Source organism: Aulostomus chinensis, chromosome 1 (assembly GCF_037954235.1).
Source record: "Aulostomus chinensis isolate RoL2024-O1b breed Wild chromosome 1, RoL_Achi_v1.0, whole genome shotgun sequence".
In the NCBI taxonomy this organism is placed as follows: Eukaryota; Metazoa; Chordata; class Actinopteri; order Syngnathiformes; family Aulostomidae; genus Aulostomus; species Aulostomus chinensis.
The window spans coordinates 33425001-33435268 of NC_141320.1; the positions used below are offsets into that span (position 1 = coordinate 33425001).

General features: G+C 46.1%; 2 non-coding genes across 2 annotated transcripts; both read right to left on the minus strand.

Annotated features, from left to right (window-relative positions):
* Window positions 1-3772: 3772 nt before the first annotated feature.
* Window positions 3773-3845, minus strand: trnar-acg (transfer RNA arginine (anticodon ACG)). The gene has a single exon. It is a non-coding gene; the product is annotated as a tRNA-Arg (tRNA).
* Window positions 3846-9586: 5741 nt separating this feature from the next.
* trnaq-uug (transfer RNA glutamine (anticodon UUG)) lies at window positions 9587-9658 on the minus strand. Its single transcript has one exon. It is a non-coding gene; the product is annotated as a tRNA-Gln (tRNA).
* Window positions 9659-10268: the final 610 nt, after the last annotated feature.

Here is a 10268-nt window from a genome sequence, read left to right on the forward strand (position 1 = left end):
TCCTTACTAGTAAGGGTCGCGGGGGGGCTGGAGCCTATCCCAGCATCTACGGGCGAGAGGTGGGGTTCAACCTGGACAGGTCGCCAGTCCATCGCAGGGCCAACACACAGAGACGAACAACCATTCACACTCACATTCATACCTACGGTCAATTTAGAGTATCAATCAGCCTCGTCCCCAAATTGCATGTCTTCGGACGGTGGGAGGAAGCTGGAGTACCAGAGAGAACCCACACAGGAACAGGGAGAACATGGAGACTCACACAGAAAGGTACTGCGCCCGAGCCGGGACCAGATTGATGGAAATCAAGTGTCTAAGTTCTGTTAGCAGCCATGAAGTTGATCTGGTTGGCACTGGTATTTGTTCTTGCTGCAGCTCAGGAGTGATTCAGGAGAAGAGTTTCAGAACAGCCAAGGTTGGGGACTGGAATTTTAGAATTTCCCCTGGAACCAGACAACCTTGGGAGGTAAAACCTCCAATCATAGCCACTCAGATGCAGCAGCAGAAGAAGCTGTCATCCACCCTGACAGTCAGAGCATCAAGTCAAGAAAACATCACCATCTTGTAGTTCCAAACCTCCACCTGTCAGATTCAGCTACTTCTTATTGTGGGACTTTAAACTTGAACACAATGGAATTTGGACAAGGAGTTTTCCTTCCAGTCCAAACATCATCGTCCAGCCTCCAACCAGAGGTCCATCAGTTATCATGGAGCCACAGGTGGAGTCTGGATTCTTTTCTAGAATGAGACGGCAATGAGAGTCCTGCCAAGTGACATCACTGACATGAATGGATGGCTTCAGTCACGTGACTGGATGACTTCAGTCACGTGACTGGATGACTTCAGTCACGTGACTGGATGACTTCAGTCACGTGACTGGATGACTTCAGTCACGTGACTGGATGACTTCAGTCACGTGACTGGATGACTTCAGTCACGTGACTGGATGACTTCAGTCACGTGACTGGATGACAGTGTAGATGCCAATGTAGAGGTTGGGGAAATAGTCTCTGAGAATCCAGCTTGAACCCACAGCCTCCTTGTTTTCCAAAAACCCAAACAGCGACCATCTGTCTCCCTCCAATCCTGTTCTTGGGTAAACAACAAAAACAGAGTAAAAGTCTCTGGCAACATATTTGTTTCCTGTAGGGTTTCTTCATGTATGTGTGGTGTACCTGCTTTCCCAGAGGACTGCCATCTTTGTTCTGTGGGCTGACATGTTTTAGTGTCAGCACAGGTCATAGCGCTGAGACTGAACTCTCATTCTCCTCCAAGTGTTATTTCCACCTCACACTCCTGCATATATTCAAGTGAACAGGGAACACAAATTTATGCTCAACTTCTTCTGTGTATTCATCCACAGTCACTAAACAACAACCAAACCAAACAAAAGAGGGTTTGCTAGAATGGCGATCAGCTGTAGTTCACCATCTTATCCAGGTCACATGACTCAGGAGTAGCGTGGCCGTCTGGCAACCAAAGGGTGGCTGGTTTGATCCTCACTTTCTCCAGTGACCATGTCAAAGTGTCCTTGAGTAAGACACTGAACCCCTAAATACTTCTGATGAGTAGGTTGGCTCCTTGCATGGCAGCCTTCAGCATCAGTGTGTGAGTGTGTGTGAATGAGAGGACATTGTTCAGCTCCTTGAGTGCTGCTGAGGTAGAAAGGCTCTGTACAAACTGAGTCCTTTTACCATTTCTTTCCTGCCTCTAGCGGCGCTGTCGTCACTTCCTGTGACCGTGGGAGGAAAGGGGTCCCCCTTCAGAATAAGTTTGATATCATTATGTTACTTCCTGTTCAACATGCCTTTAGCAGACCAACTCACAGAACAGCGCAGTGAGGTAGTGTAGCCGAGCGGTCTAAGGTGCTGGATTAAGGTTCCAGTCTCTGAAGAGGCGTGGGTTCAAATCCCACCACTGCCATCATGTCTCAGGTCACTGGAGAGGTGTGGCAGGTCTCTCACAGTCTCTCCTCTCTCTTCCACTTCAAACCTGTGACCAAAAGAAGAACCCTCCTCTGAGTCCACAGACCTGAGCATCGCTGCTCTGACTACCAGGTTACCTCCTGTGTATCAGTGTGAAGTCATGGGGAGGTAGTCAGTTGTTCATTTTGTTTTATGACAGAGGCTTCATTGTGAATTAAATAATTTTAATTCTTTACTTGAAGTTTCACGCTGTTTCGATTGAAAAAGGCGAGTTCCTGGAGAAGATCTTCTAGGGGTCCAGGTTAAAGCGGTGCCCAAGCTGGCACCAGGCGCTGACCCAGGTCCTGCATGGGAGATACTGTCAGTTCTGTTCTGCCCTGCTCTCAACCACAGGCTGGTGTTGAGGCCTGCAGCAACCAGGGCCCCAGTCACCAAGAGTATAAAGGCTGGTCATTGTAGCAGTGGGAGGAGTCAAAATGAAGACAGACCAATGTGAGCAGGACGTTCCTGGAGAAGTCAGAAGAACTTGACCATGTTTCCTACAGTACCCAGGAGGCCTGGTAGTTGTTGAAGGAAGCTCCAAAAGCAAAGAGCAGACAGCAGGATATCAAAAGAAAAGATCCAGACACTAAAACTACAAGTAGAAACAAGAAGAAATACTAAAAGCTTTGGAAAGATACTACAAGGTTGGATATACATTATTATATACACTACTATTCTCATTGACTCCTAAAGAGGGACAGGAAACATTAGAATGTGGATCAGATCAGCTGATTTCAGTGTTGAGTCCATCCCTCCATCCACTTTCTGTTCTTATCCTTTAAGGGTCACGGAGGGGGGGGGGGGGGGGCGATCCCAGGTGACATTGTTCAAGAGGCAGGGTTCACCCTGGACAGGTCACCAGTCCATCAGGAGAAATGAGGTGGTCGGTATCATGCAACCTAAACTAAAACATTAGTCAGGTCAAATTCAGATTAAAGCAAGAGTCTCCAGATCAAAGTCAGAATTCCTGATGATGTCATCAGGGCTTTGACAGTAGCTAGAATTCTTTCTTTGATCTCAGGAGGACATGAAAGAAACCCAATTGAGGAAAGTAGAAGAGAGCACATTCAGCTTCATTAGAAACACTTGAACTGTTGAACAGTAGAATTTGTTTGAAACAGTTTACAACACTGAGTGACAGGATTGAAGAGGGGAGAGTTTTGTATTTTCAGTTTAATTCTAACTTAAAACTGTGGATGAACATTTTTAGTAGTTCATATTCTAACATAAAGAGGAAGTGATGTCATTCCCTTTTTAAAAAAACAAACAAACATGTGAAGCTCCTCCCCCCAGCTCCAGATGGACAGACAGACATGAGAGTGGCCAGGAAGCAAAGAAGTGTTGTGCTCCTCTCCAGTGCTCTGGTGTTGTTGTGTTCTTCTCAGCTCCATCATGAAGACTTGCTGGCACTGGGCGCTGGTGGAAGTTTGCAGCTCTCACTGGAAAGTCCTGAGGCTCCTCCCACTCTGAAGCAGGCAGTTGCTCCCAGCCAGCCCACACTTTCACTCTCTGGTGTAGGAGTGAAGAACAAAATCAGAATCAAGAACCATCACTCTTTCATTGGGGCTCCTTTCTCCTTGTTCTGATCCAGAAATTCAACAGCTTCTATCATTGATTGACAGGAAATGTTGATGACACACTGGGATTTTTGTTCTCCTGCTGTCACTGTCAAGTGCAGCTTAACATGAGAGGCAGCAGGATCATTCATGTGTTCATGTTTCCAGCAGACAAGGAGGAAACCTGGGAGGACTTCAGTGACTTTGATCACTGGTTCTCACTTCATCTTCTCAGTATAAAGTTTAAAGCGAGCTGGCCAGGAGTTGAACCTAGAATCTTCTGATCCGTAGTCAGACGCGTTATCCATTGCGCCACCAGCCCTGTGAAGAAGCTGCTATGTTCATGTGTACTTGCTGTTACAGAAAATCCCAACAAGGTGGTGGCATTTTCAGGGGACACAATGGTGCAGTGGTCAGCACTGTGGCCTCCCAGCAAGAAGGTTCAGCTCTCCTCCTATTTGGTTGCTAGGAACCTGAATCAGGCCTCAGTGGAGCGGTGCTGCTGAGGCTGAGTGAGGCTGAGTGAGGGACTGAGCAGGAGCCAGCAGGTCCAAGCAGGTTCAGGCAAACTCCCCTCAGTCCACCAACATCAAAGCAGAGGAACAGAGTTCATCTAACAAAATGATTCATATCATCTCCTCTTGGAATGTTCTGGAACTACAAGTACACTTAAAATGGCTGACTTATGACCACAGAAGGAACTTTGAAGTAGATTTGATTCATTTAAGTCAGTGACAGTCTTTTTTTTTAAAGAACATAGTTCAGGTAACTTGATTGTTTTACTAAGATGAGCTTTAATGTTATACCATTGAAACAAGACCTTCATATATTTATGATGACATCACCAATAGGAGCCTTCCCAGTCTGTCAGGTGGTAGAATTCAGTCACCACCAATGACATCAGAGTCAGAGTTAGAGATCAAAGACAGACATTAAAGTCTCACATTAAAGTCTCTCTTATTAAAAAAATTAAAGTGTTATATCTTTGAAAATATACTGCAATACATTAAATATTATATTTCCATGAATGGTAACCTCGTTCTTATATTCTTTAATATACTGCAATAGTAATGGACCCTCAATGACACTGTAGTGATGAATCTATCAAGGAGTACAAATGATTATAATCAGAGAATTTTGAAGTCAAGTTTGAGATCAGTTTGATCCTCTCTGTCTCCTCCCTCTCTCTCTCTGTCTCCCCCCCTCTCCCCCCCCCTCTCTGTCCCCCCCCCCCTCTCTCTCTCAGGAGCTTTTAAATGAATATTTTAATAAAACAGAACAGGAGACTGAAGAGTGATCACTCAAACCCGGTTCCTGTCTCAAAGAGCTTCTCGGTGCAGCTCCCATCAGCTCCTAAAAACAGGAAACCAGCAGATTCACTGTTGAACGGTGGCATTAAAATGTCTCAAAAGCTGTCCTGTCCACCATTTGTTGGTGCAAAGACATTTAAAAACACCAGTTGAACATTTTCCAAAGCTGCTGTCACCGTCTTTCAAACACCTGGAATGATTTCCTTCCAAACCAAAAGAAACTGGTAAAAAAAACAACAACAAAAACCTCCTGGAGAATCAAACTCCACCCTCTGCTCCAACTGGACTTGGGACTTCAAATGACCCCCATTAAAAGTCTGCCTGCATCCCCATTCACTGACTGTTGTGTTGTGGGTCTCCTGGACAAACATGGCAGGGATCCTCTTGATCTCCAGGAGTTTAAAAGAGCAGCTCTTTTAAAATGGGTTCTGGCTCCGTTCAGGTTTAGAGAGCTGAGACTAAAATCACACATGAATGAAAGAGGGAACCCAAGAAAACAAGTCAGCGTGAAAGAGGAGCAGATTTTAAAACTCCTCATCATTTCCACCTCCAGGAGTGAAGCCTCCTGGGACCCAAGAGGCTCCAGCTGGCAGAGCTCTCACTGGTTTCTCCACCACCTCGCTAACCTGAGCTGGAGCATCTGAGAACCAAACAGTGACCCCATTCATTCCAGAGCCGACTCCACAAACTCTGAGCCCCCACTTTACCCACAGCCAGCAGGTCTCCTCAACACTGCATGACACACGACGACTAAATTTAACACTGAAGTGTCTCATCCAGAGATCTGTCACATGTGTCTGCTGTGGAGGGTCAATCTGTCCGTCCAAATTCAGATCATTAACACAGCGACTCCTAAGCACCAGTAGAGCCTGTTCATCGTCCCTGGGTGGGCTCGAACCACCAGCCTCTCTGTTAACAGCCGAGCGCGCTGACCGATTGCGCCACAGAAACTCTGAGTCTCCTGCTTTTCATGAAGAGTTTTCAGGCTAAATTCAGTGTGTGAGGTCCACACTGCACATTTGAGGGACCATGAAGGACAGAGGAGAGTCTGACTGTCATGGTGAAAGCCTTCAGCACTAGAACTGAAACAGCCCCACCATCTTAACCCCCCCAGACCAAACAGGCTTCATCAGAAACATACCCACCTCCTAGAACATCCAGAGATCATCAGTCTGATTAATAGAACATGGCAAACAAACAAGAACATGTTATTGTTTGATCAGAAGCTGAAACAATGTTTCTATGTTTGTCTGTTCTGGTCTGAATGAAAGAGGAGGTTTTCTTGGTCATGTGACGTGGATGAGCGTTCAACTAGAACTTCCTGATTCAACAGGATTTGAGTTTGTTGGGATTTTGTCAAAGACACCAACCAAACCTCTGAGTGGTGCAGATGTCTGCTGCCTCCTCAGAGCAGACTGGAGCTCAGCCTCACTCACCTGTGGGAGCCCCAGCAGAGCCACCGTGGGATGGAGTTTCATTTTAGGATCCAAGGTCCTGGATTGAATTGGTGTTTTGTGTGTTTTTAGGCCTCCTGGCACCGATGAATGAATGAACCATTGTTCCAGAGGGAGCTGGTGTCAGGTCAGTCCCTGTTTCTACAAGACCTCCTGCTGCAGAGCCACATTGGGAAACATTTGAAACTCAAAATCCTGTTCTTGTCACAATCCTGCTCTCCTAAATCAAGGCCTGTTCAACAAATGGTAGAGCAGAGGAAGCGTGCTGGGCCCATAACCCAGAGGTTTATGGATCAAAACCATCCTCTGCTAAATGAAAAGAACAAAAAATAGCCTGATTATTAAATATAATGAGGTTTTTTTCTGATACAAAGGGGTGGAATTGAAAGTGAACTGATGGAAGCAAAAGTTGACTTCATAAGATTTTTTTGTGATTCAACATAGCAGATAAATTTTCATTTCTATACTGATTATCTGCAATGGTTCGTGGACTCTGGTCTGACCCCAGGAACCTCCGCTGGATCTCCGGCATCCTCCTCTACGTCCAAGTTATCAGAAACGACGAGGTAATCCAAACTGGACTTCCCTCCGTCATCGTCCTACAGGAGACACCGGGACTCCTTATCACCCACTGTAACCCGTACACCCAGAGAATCTACGTTCACTTAGACCCTTGGGGCGTGTACCGTAAGCACAACCACCTCCCTCCACGGCTAACCGAAGGAAGACTGAGCCGTACACAGACCCAAGACGCAATCGAATTTACTAGGCACACCACTATTTACAAGCTCGAGCAGTTGCAAAAGTTTCTGGTTACAGAGAGACCTGGGTGGCCAGAAACGACCAAAACAATTTCTGGGTGGGCTGCTCACTGCCTCATCAGCTATCAGATCGCTGTTTTCTGTCGGGTTATCCGCAGCCAATACCGTTAGCATTCGCTCATTACAGAAACACATGGATGAACTTGATGGAGAGATGCCAGAGATTCAACAGAGGCTTCCCCAGCAACAACAACAACTTCAGGGAATTGGCAAAACCCTGCAGGGTACTATAGTCACCGTGAATTTGCACTCGATACTCCTAAATAACATGTTGCGTGCCTTATCGACGTTATTGCAGGTCGTCAAGGAGGACATCACCTCTGTGCGAATAGTCAGAGACTTAATGCAGGATCTTCTCAGAGAAGTTAGCTCCTCGGTTAATAGCCTGAGCGGTGGCATGATCCCCTCGTATCTGGTCTCCTCAGAACTGGTAGAAGAGATTCTCCAGTCCGCTACGACGACTGTGGTGCAATCCTCCCAACTCCACCTGGCGTATAGTCTTGGCAGCGCAATCCCTATTTTTGTAGATCCCCAGAATCTAGAAATAGGATTCATGCTCAGTGTACCCATCACAGAGCAACAAAACATTTATAGGCTGAAAACGGTCCTAAATGTTGGATTTTGGAGAGGCAACACTCGTGTACAACTTAAGACACCACCCACACTCGCATACCATGATGACGACCCAACGCTCTGTCTCATTCCAAACCTGGACATGTGCACCCCAACAAAAGACATCCATTTTATATGCCCCGAATAATGAATATTAAATATAATTAGTAACTTATTTAATTATCAATAATTATATCCATAATTATCGATTATCATTAATTTTGACCAATGCGCTCATCAGCGCACAACATTGGTAAACTGGACAGTTTGTCTGGTGAAGCTCTCTCAGACACTCCTTTCTTCATCCTCCCTTCAGGCTCAGCAGCATCAGAGTCAATGTGTCTGACTAGAATGATCTCTTGTTTTTAAGATGGCGCTGTTCTTTTCTTCCTCAGTCTGATGAAGAGCTTGTGAGCAGCAAACGTCTCTCCCTCTGATGACTTCATGCTGTAGAACATGGACGCCCTGGCCTGACGACCTCAGTCAGTAGAGCAGGAGACTCTTAATCTCAGGGTGGTGGGTTGAAGCCCCATGTTGGGCATTAATCTTAATCTCTTAGCGTGTTCTCTCTCTTAAAGCAGCTGTGGCAGCTTTCATCATGTGATTTATTTTAAAATATAAATATGGAACAGAACCATTGTAATCAGATGTCAGGACATTTGAAGGAATGTCAATCTCCTGTTGAAATGTTGCAGTGTGCAGCTGAGGCTCTCTGGCAGTGGCACCAGGAGCCCCAATGGCAGAACCTGGACCCTCCTGGAGGAGAACCACAGGTGAGGGCCTTCTTGGCTCCAGATTGATGGAAATCAAGTGTCTGAGGCTGTTAGCAGCCATGAAGTTGATCTGGTTGGCACTGGTATTTGTTCTTGCTGCAGCTCAGGAGTGATTCAGGAGAAGAGTTTCAGAACAGCCAAGGTTGGGGACTGGAATTTTAAAGTTTCACCTGGAACCAAACAACCTTGGAGGGTAAAACCTCCAATCATAGCCACTCAGATGCAGCAGCAGAAGAAGCTGTCATCTACCCTGACAGTCAGAGCATCAAGTCAAGGAAACATCACCATCTTGTAGTTCCAAACCTTCACCTGTCAGATTCAGCTACTTCTTATTGTGGGACTTTAAATTTGAACACAAACAGTGTCTAGACGCACGATGGCCCAAAAACGGCCCGCATCCCAATTGCAGATCAGCACCACACCAGACCCAGGATTGGTCCAGTTCTGATTTTACTTCAGTATTTGGCACCTTCGGATGTTCGGACCGAATCCGGTTAGTTCCACACATTTTCATTTCACCTTGGATTTTAGAGCTTTCGTTAAAACCTGTATTTCATTTGTGGGCCACAACTGTCATGTGTGCACCACAGGCGGATCAGGAAGCTTTCAAACGGATCTGGCCCAAAGACTCCTGCTATCTGGGCAGTGTAGATGCCAATGTAGTGATTGGGGAAATAGTCTCTGAGAATCCAACTTGACGGTCCTGCTAAGTGTTGTGATGCTCAAATGTTCTGTGAAATAGTTGGACCCTCAGCAGAGATGCTAGATTAGGAGTTGATGGGAGTTGTTGCAGATACCAGGGTCCAAAGTCCAGCTTGGACCAAGTTTGTGCAGTTCTTTGTCAAGCTAGCAGCAATTCTTTTCTTTTCACATCGCTGTCTCCTGATGACTCAGGACCAGTTGATGTCCATTTATCTGTCATGGTGACAGAGAACTTTCTCCAGCTCAAACAGGACAAAACTGAGGTCTTAATTGAAGGTGGTGGCAGCGTTGTTAGGGCCTGAGCCTCCTCCCAACCAGCCACAGCCAAGGAGCAGGAGTTGGCCATAGAAAAAAGCAATTCCTCTTTCAGAGTCCGTCAGAGACCTGCTGGAGGCTCCACCAAGATTTGAACTCGGATCACTGGATTCAAAGTCCAGAGTGCTAACCATTACACCATGGAACCAGTCCAAAAAAAAAAGACATGAGTGAGAAAAATTATGGCGCTTATCATGTAGGCGGGAGTACAGTGGTTGTCTGGTTTTAATTTTCACAAACACCCATCCATGCATTTATCCATTGTCTTCCGCTCATTCCTGTTAATGGTTGCAGTGGGGCTGGAGCCCAGCCCAGTGTCAACTGGCGAGAGGTACACCCCGGAAAGGTCACCAGTTCATCTCAGGGCCAACACCTTGAGACAAACAACCATTCACACTCACATTCATACCTACGGTCAATTTAGAGCATCCAATTAGCCTAGTCCCCAATTGCATGTCTTTGGATGGTGGGAAGAGGCCAGAGTACCTGGGGAGAACCCACACAGGCACGGGGAGAACATGCAAACTCCACACAGAAAGATCCTGTGCCAGAGCCTGGGCTCAAACCTGGAACCTTCTTGCTGTGAGAAAATTGTTTTTAGTTTATTTGACAGCTGATTGAAGACGTGGGTCAAAACTGACCGTTACCATAGAGATGGGAACAGAAAGCTGACACAAGAGGAAGGTTCCAGCTCTGAAAAAGGAGTTTGATCAAAATCTTGAACTGCCAGTAGAAATATCCTTTTGTATGTTGACCTT